General features: G+C 38.8%; 1 non-coding gene across 1 annotated transcript; it reads left to right on the top strand.

Annotated features, from left to right (window-relative positions):
• The first annotated feature begins 9,297 nt into the window (after nt 1-9,297).
• LOC123596541 lies at nt 9,298-9,405 on the top strand. Its single transcript, XR_006711717.1, has one exon. It is a non-coding gene; the product is annotated as a U6 spliceosomal RNA (small nuclear RNA).
• The last annotated feature ends 5,103 nt before the right edge of the window (nt 9,406-14,508 follow it).

The following is a 14,508-nucleotide window of genomic DNA, read 5'->3' on the forward strand; positions in this document are numbered from 1 at the left end:
CTACAGAGCTCAAGAACATTGAAAAAATGACATTCCAGGTCATTACTACTTCCCAGGGACTCAGCTGTGTAACCCTTGAGGGAAAGGATCTTTGTTAATCATGTTCACCCTTATACCACTGATTTCTGGAATAGTGCCAGGCATAGAGAAGGCACTCAAAAAATATTTTTAGAATGAAAGTATAACCCCTATCCTTCTACACACACACACACACCTTTGTTTCTACTATTAACAAGGTACAAATAATTAATGTTAACATTTAAATAATTTAATTAAGGTATTAAATAATTAATGTTAACATTAATTACTCAAATTTAACAGGCTCTAGGCCTTATCTGCCCGACTGATGGTTATTAGACTTCCTTTCTCCAAATCTTCTACAGTGTTTTGTAGATACCCCCCAAATGTGTCTCAGTTGTGTGAAAGAACAAGTCTGCTCCTATTCTGCTGACCTAGCTTTCTTGTGCTGCTGCCTCTGGCCCAAACCAACTTGAGGGAGCATCTCCTCATTCTCATTGCTGTGGCTAAAGCAGTGGAAGAACATGAGCATGATGCTACCCTGGACAAGAGTGCCTGTCCTGATGGTCCTATGATTGAAAAATCTTGAGTCTAGCACATTGCATAGTGTATATTTCAGTTTTCTGGGCACTGGAGCCATGTTGCATCCCACAAAGAAATAGGGAGAATCCTTCCTTCATCCCAATTCAGTATTATACTTTGACACTAGGAATCCAGACAGGAATCCAGAGTGCACTCACAAGGCTGTTTATGAAAATAGTCCTGTTCGCTGCTTCCCACAGTCCCATAGATCTGGATCTGGGCAAAGCAAGGAGAATAAAGAACCAGGTTGTATTCTCCATCTTCCCACGTGTCTACTGTCATTCACTGATAGATTGATACAAAAACATTCTCCTCCCAAGCTTCTGAAATCATTCAGATCAGTATCTCAGATGACGGCCAGGCTCAATGACCCAACAGCCTACAGTCAGACTCTGAATCCTAGCTTGGGTTCAGCTAAGATGTCCCAGCACAGTTGTAGAGCCACTTATTTTCATTAAATGATTAGAATAATCATTTCTAGAAAGCTAACAATTCAGATTGACTCCACACAATTCATATATCTGCCTCTGTGCTGGGGAAGGTGGAGCAATGGGGTGGGAACCCAACCAGAAATTCATGGAATGAAGGGCACTTGGGTGGCTCAGTCAGTTAAGCGTCTGACTCCTGGTTTCAGCTCAGGTCATGATCTCATGCTTCATGAGTTCGAGCCCTGTATTGAGCTCTGCACTAGAAGCATGAATCCTGCTTGGACTTCTCTTTCTATATATCTTTCTGCCTCTCTGTCTCTCTCTCAAAATAAATAAATAAGTAAAAAAAAAAGAAGTCCATGGAATGGGAAAAGGGAGTACTGGATAGACGAGAAATAGCAAAGCCCATTACCTTGTTCAATTAAAATTATTTTTATGATAAACTAAAAAAGCATTGCTTTCACATCTAACAGGCCTGATATCAGATAATCACTGAAACTATGCCTGGGAAATTTCTTTTCTCAAAGATCTGAGACTAAAAATTTGGAATTGCTAAGAGAACAATAAAATACAGCATTATGCATAATGGGAAGTATCTCAGACTTTGTCTGGAGCTTTCAGAGGCAGCAGGAAAGAATGATCCAAATCCTTGTGTCATCAGAAAGTAAACTTCATTACCCAGCTATGTTGGGCATCTGTTATTTGCTACCCAGCATCATCTTCTCCTTTCTGGGAATGGCCTGAAACTGTACCCAAGCATGGTTTTCCAGCCAAGCGGTTGGAGAAGGATTGATCCATAGCAGTCAAGTGAGCCTTTATTGATTTTCCCCTGATCATCATATGCCGCCATTCTAGCCTCAGTGATTGGTTCAGCGATGAGCACATAACCCAGTCAGCCTTTACTGCATTATGATTTTTGTGGACTCTTTCTTCTATAAAAAAAAAAAATTAACAACTATATTTAATTCTTGCACTGGTATAAAGATGAATATATTAAGATAATCTATCAAACATTTTCTTTGAAACAGAAGTTTATTTTTATCTGATTCTAAAGGATATTAAACATTTTCATGGGGGCAGGAAAGTGCTGTGGGCCCTAGGCACTGGCCCTTGCTGCCCCTAATGGAAGAGTTGGTCCTGCAATCATCCAGCAAGTTCTAGAAAGTGTTTGCTAGGCTTCTGGGAAACAAAAGCCTCAATTCTGCTGAATTTGGTGGCAAAAGACCTTTTGGCTTATACCTGCCCAGATATTTTCACCCAGAAGGGAAATCTGGGAACAGCTGGGAGCCTAAGAATGGAGCTCACTTAGAGGAAGCAGAGCTGGGGATAGATTTGATATCACTCAGCACTGGGTCAAGTAGCCTCTGAAGCAGAACTACTGGCGGACCCATATAATTCTTTTTCTCCCATAAGCCTGTGTAATTTGAGGTTTCTGTATAAAAGATACTCCCTGAAGCCAAACTGCCTAATCAACACCTTAAATGCCAAGTGAACAAATACTTCGCTTATGCTGTTACCATAGGCCCCAGTAGATTCATATAGAGACATGGTGTTATGGAAGAGACTCCATAATGCTGTTCAGCCTTTACAATTTCATTGGTTTTTCCTCCACCTAGTTCTCTTATTTCTCCAATCCATACTGGCCAGAGTGATTTTTCACACACACAAAAATGTACTCCTGTCAGCTCCTTAGAATCCTTCAGAGATTCCTCCTGCCGTGGGGAATAAACTCCCTAGCATTTCTGTCAGGTGGGTTAGGCCCTCTCAGACAGGTGTCTCTCCACCACCATCCCTCCTCTCCACCCTGCCAGGCTCCTGTGTTTTGCATATTAAAGTCTCCACTCAAACCTTCCCTTTGCCTGGAATACTTTTCTTTTTCCCCTTACCTTCTCATCTTGAACTTTGGCTAGTTGTGTTCAGTAAAGGGTTATCAACTTGGATTATGTCTAAATTCTTAAAGACAGAATCTAAAGGGATCTCTTAGTTGCTCTTGAAGACCACTGATATTGTCCTTAAATATACCACCAACGCTTAATTCTATGTATAGTTCTATGTACATACATAAGAAACATTGGCAGAGCATGATACTAGCACCTGGGAGAGTTCTCAAGGAGAAAGGGATACATGCAGTCTTTACAGGCCTCTTTATTTTCTTTCCATCAAGCCATGTGAGACCTTTTGTGGTTTGGCCTCTGTCCTACTTCAAGCTCGTGTACTGATGATCATCTCTAGGACTCTAGCTCTGATAGAGATTAACTTAATACAAAAGTGTTTTTCTTAGGAAAGACTTCCTTCTGTCCCTAGCAGCCCATCACCTTTCTCTCTGTTATCCTTTATCTTTTAACTGCTACTACAATAGTAGACAAGATTAGAGAAATAACTTGCAAATTTGAGACTGGGGCAGGTCATATGATTCTCAAATCCAACAAATAATTCAAAGACTCTAATACAAATCTAATCCAAATGTGTCCTACTTGTACAAGAAGTTCTCAATTACTGCTATTCTTTTTCTTTGCCACTGCACACATAAGTATTTTTCTTAAGTTTATTCATTTATTTGAAGACAGAGAAAGCGTGAGTGGGGGAGGGGCAGAAAGAGAGAGAGAATCTCAAGCAGGCTCTGCACTATCAGCACGGAGCCTGATGTGCGGCTCCAATTCATGACCTGAGCCAAAGTCAGATGCGTAACTGACTGAGCCACCCAGGTGCCCCCATGCACACATGAGTATTGTATTTGAGCAAGACCTGTTTCTCTCCTGCTGTTTTGTTTAGATTCTTTTCCTCTTTATATTCATTTCCCCCCATCTTAATATTCCCAAAGAGAGTTTTCACTAGCAATCTGTGATTTAAATATTAATAGTTTTTTTCTTTTTCTTTCTCCCTTCCTTTCTTTCTTTCTCTCTCTTTCTTCTTTCTTTCTTTCTTTCTTGTTTTTAGATACAAAATATAAATTGATTTCTTTCCATTTCCTAGTGTTGTCTTATGCATACCCCCAATATACGTACTCCACTTTCGAGATCATGGCTCTCAAGGACTACTCTGTGCATGTTATTAAGCTAATGTCTCCCAGCTACAACCCTCCCTCATCGACTGAGCTGGAACTGGGCTGGGATTCTGCGAAACACCTTTTCCTTTGGCCAGCTAGCCGCCTATCTAGGCTCTGCAGAGAGAGGGCGCTAGAGAGAGACCTCACGTGGGAGGAGCCAGGAGGAGCTTACACTTTGCTGTTTATTTCTGTTTGCTTGCTGTATTTCTGAGCGTCACCTAGCAACACTTCATCCTGGAGGTGGCAGTTCCTCCCAGTATAGCCCTGGATTCTAGTTCTCGGTGTTTCCAACACTCACAGGATCAGGCTCACTTGCCCTCGCAGGCACACTAACACCAGCTGACTCGTGTCCCTCTGTAGAGGTCTGCATTTTAGTGGACTAGGGTCTGAGTTTCAGCAGTATGGGCATTTGCTTCAAGCTTGTAAGTTTAAATAACTTCAACCCCTTTCCCTTTCTTCTTCCAGGCCAGAGATGGTAACTGCTTCTTGCTATGCTAAATCCATGGCATCTTAAGGTAATTTTGTTTGCCCTTTCAGTACTTCAAAACCTAGTTAGTATTTTTTTCTATTTTTTTAAGTTTATGTATTTAGTTTGAGAGAGCGTGTGAGCAGTGTAGGGGCAGAGAAAGAGAGAGAGAGAATCCCAAGTAAAGAATGATTGTGCAGAGCCCCACGTGGGGCTCCAACTTACAAACCATGAGATCATGACCTGAGCCAAAATCAAGAGCTGGATGCTTAACTGACTGAGCCACTCTGGTGCCCCAGTATTTCTTTTTCTTAAGTTCTCTTTGTTAAAATAACTTGTGTGTGTGGTCTGATTGGACTCAGGCTGACCCAGTCTCCCTCATGTCCATGATTTCAATGCCCTTATATCATGCTTGTCTTGCTATAGACCCTGGTTACCCTGGATTCATGTTGACCTTAAAATACCACGTTTGGCCTTACAGTCAATATTAATCTGAAAACGATTGTGATGGTTAATTTTATGTGTCACCTTGACTGGGCCATGGGGTGCCTAGATATTTGGTCAAACATTATTCTGGGTATTTCTGCAATTAACATGTAAACCCATGGACTTTGAGTAGAGTGAATTGCCCTAATGACCACATTAGTGTCTGTGTTCATCCAATCAGTTGAAGGTCTGACCAAAAAAACCAGCTTCCTTGAGCAAGAGAGAATTCTCCAGAAGATGGCCTTTGGGTTTCATCTGCAGCATTGGTTTTTTCTGGTTCTACAGCAGATGGCCTTTGAACTGTAAGTGTAACACCTGTTCTCTTGACTCTCTAGCCTGCCAGACCACCCTGAAGACTCTGTACTTTGCACTCTCCATAACTGCATGAGCCAATTCCTTCTAATAAATTTCGATATGTATGTCTTATTGGTTCTGTTTCTCTGGAGAACCCTAACCAATGCAATACCTCCTACATATTTCTTGAAAAAATATTGATCTGACTTCGCCTCTTATATACTCTGCTACATTGGCTGGTTTGCTGGAAGCTGTCACTTCTCTGGCCAACCTTGACAACTATTTCTGGGCAAGGCATTCCTAGGATACCTATTTTGTTGAAAAAAAAAGCAGTACATTTTCTATGTGTGATTTTATTTTTTACTTCAAGCTTTCTTTTCTTTTTGTCATTTTTTGACAGGATCACCCTGGCATTTAGAGAAGGACCTCACAGCACTATATTAGTCAGGTAGTGCTGCCAAAATGCTACATATCAAATTCTTAGTGGCTTACAACAAACGTGTTAGACATTCAGAAGTCTACAGGGTAGCTGGGGTAGTTATGTTTCAGGCTTCCTGTGTTTTCATTTTGAGACCAGTGGCTACCCAGGGTGTGTTATTTTCTGGGGCAGAGCACAGGAGTACAAAAGGGAAATCCAAATGTGCGAGCGTATTTAAAGCTTCTGGTTGTATCCCATCTGCTCTTATTATATTGGACACAGGATATCACATGGCCAAGCCGTAAGTCAAATGGTAGAAAAGAGCACGCTGTCTGCTGTGAACCCACAACAAAGATGGGAAAGAATAATTCTACAGTGTATCTATAACACATATAAAAGGAGTTTTGAAAATCAATAAGAAGAAAAGACGAAAACCCCCATAGAAAAAAAATGCAGGGAATTTACAAAAGAATAAATAAAAACAGTGAAAAAAATAGGATGCTCACCTATGTTCAACCTTATCTGTGACCAAAGACATGCAAATTTAAAACACTGTGACGGGGGTGCCTGGGTGGGTCAGTCGGTTGAGCGCTTGCCTGACTCTTGATTTTGGCTCAGGTCATGATCCCAGAGTCGTGGGACTGAGCCCTGAATAGGACTCTGTACTAGCGTGGAGCCTGCTTAAGATTTTCTCTGCAGCTCGTGCATGCGTGTTCTCTCTCTCCCTCTCTCTCTCTCAAAACAAAACAAACAAACAAACAAACAAAAGCACTGTGAAATATTTTGTATCCATGAGATAGGAAAAGAATAAAATAATAGCATTAATTCAAATTAGCCACAGAATAAATTTGTGAAAACTTTCTGTATGTCAGTCTGACAATGGGTATTATTTAAAATTTACATAACCAATTACTCAGGAATTCTTTTTCAGGAATTTATACCCCACAAAAAAATAAAGGTTGTGCCAAGATCTACGTACAAAATATTTACTGTGGGTAAAAAAGAAAAATGACAGACGAATTGAAGAAAGCTCTCTGTTCTCTCGTTTTGCCTGAATATTTATTGCATACATAACAGAGCTAAATTAATCACTTCATCTGTGGCATGTAATCACAAATTTTGCACAGTGACATTGTAGATTAAGTATTTTGCTGATAAAGTAACAAATTTACCACCACCAGCATAATGAATTTCTTTTTCACACTAAAAAAATGTACTTTTACTGTGAAATGTTAAAAAATATCTCTACAGGAAGGAGAAAATGAGATAGAAAAAGAAAGATAGCGCAGAAAAAATTTGAAAAGAATGGTTATCACGCAATGCATTGTAACATGCTTTCTGGGTTTCACTGTTGGCCTTTTAAAAGGTTGAATTTTACAGCATCTTACATACAGACTGTGTACCTTAACACCTAACACACTTTGTCAGGAATCTGTTGAGCGGATACTATGAAGCTGGAAAGGAAGCAAAAGATGTGCAGCATAATTGACGTAGAGTATTTTTAAGCAGTTTCTAGTAAAGAGTGGCCTGGGGTGGTCAGCCCAGGCTCATAATTTTGAGGGTCTTCCCAATTGGGAAAGCACATGGTGACATGGTGAAGGAACAACTTCTCAGTTGCTAATAGGCTGTAAGACTAGAATACATTCAGGGACTTCACCTCCCTCCTTAACATCACCAGGTGACACTGCCCCTCCTCTGTTTGCATGTAATCTTCACAAAGCATTTTGTTATGAAGATTTTTCCCCCTCTTTACTAGTATGCTTGCTATACTTTTCATTTTATTTAACCAGCTAAAACCTGCTGGGTGTGGGAGGTGGACAAAAGCAAAATGTAAGATCTTTCCCTTCTAGATCTTTCCACAAATCCATCCATGTTCTCACCTTTCTTACCCAATTCTCTACCCCTCACCTCAGCTCAACTCTCCCGAGGTATGGCTCTGCCCAACCGCTCATATAGAGAAAACAGGAACCTCTCAAATCAATAGGTGAACATACAAATTGCTATTTGGACTACCTGACGAAGAATAATAAAAGTTGGTAAAAGATTCTTAAAATATCTTAAGATAATATGTAAATGGGTAGACATCACATTAAATACTTTGGTCCCAACTATTAGCCAGAGCACAACTTTGATCAGAGGACAATAAGTCCAGAACACTTTAGGCACAGAGACAAATAGTCTCAGAGGAAATGACAGAAAAAGAAGCACTTGATAAGATTGACTCACATAGTTCAGTTTGATTTGTATTTCTAAATTTAATTTTGTGTATTTTCAGCTTTAGGAAAAACTAATATTTGAAAGTATTTATACTAAACCTTTAGATCTCAAGTTGATTCTTGAGGTGCCTTGGGGTGCCTGGGTGGCTCAGGTGCCTTGGGGTGCCTTGGGGTGCCTGGGTGGCTTGATTTTGGCTCGGGTCATGATCTCACAGTTTGTGAGACTGAGCCCCGTGTCAGGCTTAGAGTTGACACCTCAGAGCCTGCTTGGGATTCTCTCTTTCCTTCTCTCTCTGCCTTTCCCCCACCTCAGGCATGTATGTTCACTCTCTCTCGCTCTCTCTCTCTCGCTCTTTCAAAATAAATAAGTAAACATTCAAGTTGATTAACTTAGTTAAATAATGAAGTAATGGGAAGTTCTAAGCTTGTAGGGAATGTTCCACAACACTTTTTTCCTTATCCTGAAGAATCTTCTCTCTGCGCCCAGTGGTTATAAACCAAAACTCTGTGAAGCATTTTGGTGGCATTGTAAAAGTATAGGCTTTTAATCAACAGAGCTGAGTTTGAGTGCTAGCTACGTCCTAATAGCTGTATGACCTTGGGCAAACTTACACTACAAGCCATAATTTTCTCATTTGTACAATGGGTCTACATTATATCTACATTACAAATTTGCCATGTGCATTAAACAGCTCCACAACTATCATTATTATGAAATAAGCACACTAAATATTTGAACTGACTACAATTTTCTCACTTTATTTAAATTTTAATGAAAATTGTTTTCCAAAACTACATATCTGTAAGAAAATTATTCAGCGAACAGAATACTCAATTTCATATCCCATATCCTACATGGTCTCTGTTTTCCCAAGATTCTCCCCACTCCTTTTCTTTTTAAGACTGAGGGGTGGTAGGTGGGCAGGAGTCTGGGGGCTGAGAAAGGGTAGGGCCACCAGGTTTCTACTGACTTTTAACCAATCCCCTTGTTTTCAGTCCTGAATCACAAGTCCACTTCTATGGGTCTTGGAGTCCTGGTGTCTCCTGGGTTCCTCACAGTTACTGAGATGGCATCTCCTTAGTATGCGCACTCCTCCTCACTTTTAGGGAACCTTGGGTCATAACTGATTCCATGGGTTTGATGAGGTGTCACTCCTTCATTTGCTCACTGTCTGCCAAAACGTTTTTTGAAATGTTTCTTATACTCTGCTTCTCCCCTTTCTCTTTGTCCTGGCTGACTATACCTTTTACATACTTCTACTGTCCCTTCAGTGGGGCTTGGGCTACTAACATGTGCTGTGAATATGTCATGCTTACCCAGCTCTTTGGAAAGAACAAGTTGGGTGCTCCCTTCGGCAGCACATATAGTAAAATTGGAACGATACAGAGAAGATTAGCATGGCCCCTGTGCAAGGATGACACACAAGTGGAAAGAACAAGTTGGGAAATGTTAACTATAGGATTTAAACTAGATATGAATAATAAACAAACAGAAAGCAATTTTTAGAACTTGAAGTAAAGGACATATAAGAATTGCAATTTTTCTGGAGAAATAGCCACATGTTTAACTTGAGCATTTTCATTGTATAACTCCTAAGAGAAGGCAGGAAGGAGCTTGAACGTGTATTTTTTAAAGCACATTTTTCAGGAATTTTGCTATCCTTACTCTTGGAATTTGTAAACAGGGCTTAGTAAACAGAATCCAGAGAATAAGAACTAAAAACTAAACACTGGCTTCAAGTTCAAACTTCACTTTTTGGAATTCAAAGGCTGTTAGAAGAGGTGTTTGACTTTGATAAAAGATGCCTTTGATTTTCCAAAAAGAATGTAATGCTTTGCATTTGCTAAAACGGAAAAAATGAACCACGAACAGTGACTTCATCTGGGCGGTTGACATGTGTCAGAAGACTGCTTGACTCAAGCTGTGTAACTGAAGAGGCTTTGCTGAAGTCCAGAGTGTGTTTCTCTCTCATCAGCTGTTTTCAAACAAGAAAAAAGTAGAGATTCGAAATTGTTGTAGGACTACCACCACATCCAAAGAAACAGAATGAAAAACAAAGATTTGATTTGGAACATTTACAAAAACATAGTAACATTTTAACATGAAGTTTAAGTCAATATAATATAAGGTTTCATATGCATTTCTATTTATTTGCAGAAAAGAAAGCCTGTCTTTCCAAATTAGATCTTACAAAATGTCTGCAATGAGTAAGCAAGCCTCTGTGAAGCTAAGATCTGCTCCTCAGTCCGGTTTATTTCAGAAATTTAATTAGGTCGCTCAATATTTCATGAATCACTAAAACCCCCAAAATATAAATTCATTAGAATATACATTTTGCCAAACAAGAAATACAAGAATACATCTGCCAAACATTAGTGAATCTGCTTTCAAGTGTTGCATCAAATTTAGAGAACTGTATCATTTTAACAAAAAAACCTAATAAATAAAGGGATAGATCTGCATAGAAAAGGGAATACTTGCATCTGCCTATCAAAGAATCTTTTAACTTAGATAGTGATGGAAACCTGAAAATTGTCTCATTTGGTTTTTTTCTTTGCAAGTATTCTTACTAGATACCAAAAAGCACACATGATAAGAACAAATCTTCATAGGAGACATCTTACAGTGCTGGTGACCAGTGTGCATTACATGTTGGTTGCATGAATCTTAATTGAGTGCTATTCTCATGGTAATTACTCATTTATGTGTATATTTTTAATTTCTTAATTTAATTGAAGTATTTAATTGTGGCAGGTTGCTCCCTTTGAAAGAACAAAGCACTTTGAGAGGAAACCAAATGGATTTTGAGGAAGAAAAGGAATAGCCAAATGGGCAAAATGCCTAGCAAGCAATTGTACAAAGACCCTGTGATCACAGCACTGTTGTGTCTAATATTTGTTACATAAGCCACAGGGACTGTGTTAATATCTAGAAAGCAATTCTTTGCAGAATTACATTTACACATCTTCTTTCAGTTGGTGCCCATAGACGACAAGTTAACCATTTCTATAAATGGCTCCAAACCCCAGACTGATGCTGATAATTCTGGACCTTTTCCCCAGACTATGGTGGTTCATCCTAATTGAGGCCCATAGCTTCCCATGAGCTATTAAAACTGCTATATCAAAAAATGTACATACTAAAAACAAATGTATGTACTAGAAAACATACCATTTCCATCCTTCATGGATTAGGTCCCAGCATTTTGGAAACAGCTGATCTTTTCTCTCCATATGGCTAAGGCTCATGAAGAACCAAAGTACTTATATAGCAAAACTGCATATTGGAGGCCAAAAAAGTTTTTCTAGCATCACTTTGCTTATTGTTTTCTGGACCTTCTTGTTACTTTGCAATAGATGAAAACTGCTTTTCCTTTGCTTATAAAAACTTTAAAAAATATTCTTGTATAAGAGTGTGCTTTAAGGGGCGCCTGGGTGGTGCAGTCGGTTAAGCGTCCGACTTCAGCCAGGTCACGATCTCGCGGTCCGTGAGTTGGAGCCCTGCGTTGGGCTCTGGGCTGATGGCTCAGAGCCTGGAGCCTGTTTCCGATTCTGTGTCTCCCTCTCTCTCTGCCCCTCCCCCATTCATGCTCTGTCTCTCTCTGTCCCAAAAATAAATAAACGTTGAAAAAAAAAAAAAAAGATTTGAAGCTTCATCTAATTTCTGTGGTCATCACTTAGAATTTTCCTTCCATTAGAGCACTTTTCCCCTTATAGACACAAGACAGCAGATGTTAGTGGTATCAGCAGAACCAAGATTTCCTGATTTCCTTTCTTCTAAGCAATTTCCTCTCTGCGTTACAGCCTAGTCTGAAAGAATTCTGCCAGAAATCTTCAATGTTTTATATAAAGGCATGCAAAATCAACTTTTAGAATGAAATGATGAAAAAACCTGCTTGGGAGAAAGAATTTAGATCAAAAATTTACTTGATGTGTATAGTCAGGCTAAAGGAAGTTGAAGAATCCTAAGAAATGGTGTCAACAAAGGATAGAAGCCTGATAGACTGAGAAACATATGTAAATATGTATCACTTTAGAGATATATTTATGAGACAATTGAATGTAGTGATTAATAGCAAAAACTCTGAAGGTACACAGGCTGACTCAAATACTGGATTTCTGTTTGTTGACTTCAAGACATTGGCAAATTAAAACACTGAGTACCAGGTACATGGTAGGCATAGGTATCAGTGTATGCTATTATTAGTCCTTTGTATAGTCTGGGAAGTTTTCTGACACATTCTTATTTTCCAAAATCTCCTTTTACTAGGAGTGCACTTGTGATGAACATTGGGTGTTGTATGGAAGTGTTGAATCATTATATTACACCTGATTCTAATATTCTACTATTCTAATATGTATACCTGAAACTAATATTACACTATATGTTGAAAACTATAGAAAGCTTACGAAAGAAATTGAAGAAGACACAAAAAAATGGAAAAATATTCCATGCTTCTGGATCAGAAGAACAAATATTGTTAAAATGTCAATATTATCCAAAGCAATCTACATATTCAATGCAATCCCTATCAAAATAACACCAACATTCTTCACTAGAACAAACAATCCTAAAATTTGTATGGAACCAGAAAAGATCCCAAATAGCCAAAGCAATCTTGAAAAAGAAAACCGAAGTGGGAGGCATCACAATCCCAGACTTCAAGACATATTACAAAGCTGTAATCATCAAGACAGTATGGTACTGGCAAAGGAACAGACACTCAGATCAATGGAACAGAATAGAGAACCCACAAATGGACCCACAAACACATGGTCAACTAATCTTTGACAATGCAGGAAAGAATATCCAGTGTAATAAAGACAGTCTCTTCAGCAAATGGTGTTGGTAAAACTGGACAGTGACATGCAGAAGAATGAACCTGGACCACTTTCGTACCCCAACACAAAAATAAATTCAAAATAGATGAAAGACCTAAATGTAAGTCAGGAAGCCATCAAAATCCTCAAGGAGAAAGCAGGCAAAAACCTCTTTGATCTTGGCCGCAGCAACTTCTTACTCAACACGTTTCCAGAGGCAAGGGAAACAAAAGCAAAAATGAACTACTGGGACCTCATCAAAATAAAAACTTCTGCACAGCGAAGGAAACAATCAGCAAAACTAAAAGGAAACCGATGGAATGAGAGAAGATATTTGCAAATGACATATCAGACAAAGGGTTAGTATCCAAAATTTATAAAGAACTTATCAAACTCAACATCCAAAAAACAAATAACCCAGTGAAAACATGGGCAAAAGACATGAATAGACACTTCTCCAAGGAAGATATCCAGATGGCCAACAGACACATGAAAAAATGCTCAACATTGCTCATCATCAGGGAAATACAAATCAAAACCACAATGAGATACCACCTCATACCTATCAGAATGGCTCACATTAACAACTCAGGCAACAACAGATGTTGGCGAGGATGCAGAGAGAGAGGATCTCTTTTGCATTGCCTGTGGGAATGCAAACTGGTGGAACCACTCTGGAAAACAGTATCAAGATTCCTCAAAAAATTAAAAATAGAACTACCCTATGACCCAGCAATTGCACTACTAGGTATTTATCCAAGGGATACAGGTTTACTGTTTCAAAGGAGCACACGCACCCCAATGTTTATAGCAACACTATCAACAATAGCCAAAGTATGGAAAGAGCCCAAATGTCCATTGATGGATGGATGGATAAAGATGTGGTATATATATAAAATGGAGTATTACTTGGCGATCAAACAGAATGAAATCTTGCCGTTTGCAACTAAGTGGATGGAATTAGAGGGTGTTATGTTAAGCAAAATTAGTCAGAGAAAGAAAAATATCATATAACTTCACTCATATGAGGACTTTAAAACACAGAACAGACGAACACAAGGTAAGGGAAGCAAAAATAATATAAAAACAGGGAGGGGGACAAAACATAAGAGACTCTTAAATATGGAGAAAAAACAGAGGGTTACTGGAGGCATTGTGGGAGGAGGGATAGGCTAAATGGATAAGGGGCATTAAGGAATCTACCCCTGAAATCATTGTTGCACTATATACTAACTAAATTGGGTATAAATTTAAAAAAAATCAAATTTAATTTAAAAAATTACACTGTATGTTAACTGGAATTTAAATTGAAACTTAAAAAAAACTGCAATCTCCTTTTTCTATATTTCATGAGGAAAACACACCTCTCTAGATTAATATATTTTTCAAAATATGTAAAAAATCCAAATATACAAATTATTCTAATAAATACATTTTGCTTGCCTGCTTCTTGATAAATTCTAGGAAAGTGTTTTAATCTTACCAAGAAATCCTCTCTAAATTACTCTCTGCATTACTTTAGAACCTGTAAATAGTAAATCCATCCTGTGACCTGGGATTATCAGAGAAGGTGACCTTATTCTGACCTTAGTACCTTTTTTGTTGCTAATTTTGGGAACAAAGATGGTTTGTGCCCCTGTAACTTTCAGTCCATGAACTCTGTGTCCCTTTGGACTTAGGTTTCATGTAAGAAAAAAAAAGCGTTTAGGAGGTAAATTATGTTATTGAATAAT

The sequence above is a fragment of the Leopardus geoffroyi genome, chromosome B1, assembly GCF_018350155.1.
Source record: "Leopardus geoffroyi isolate Oge1 chromosome B1, O.geoffroyi_Oge1_pat1.0, whole genome shotgun sequence".
In the NCBI taxonomy this organism is placed as follows: domain Eukaryota; kingdom Metazoa; phylum Chordata; class Mammalia; order Carnivora; family Felidae; genus Leopardus; species Leopardus geoffroyi.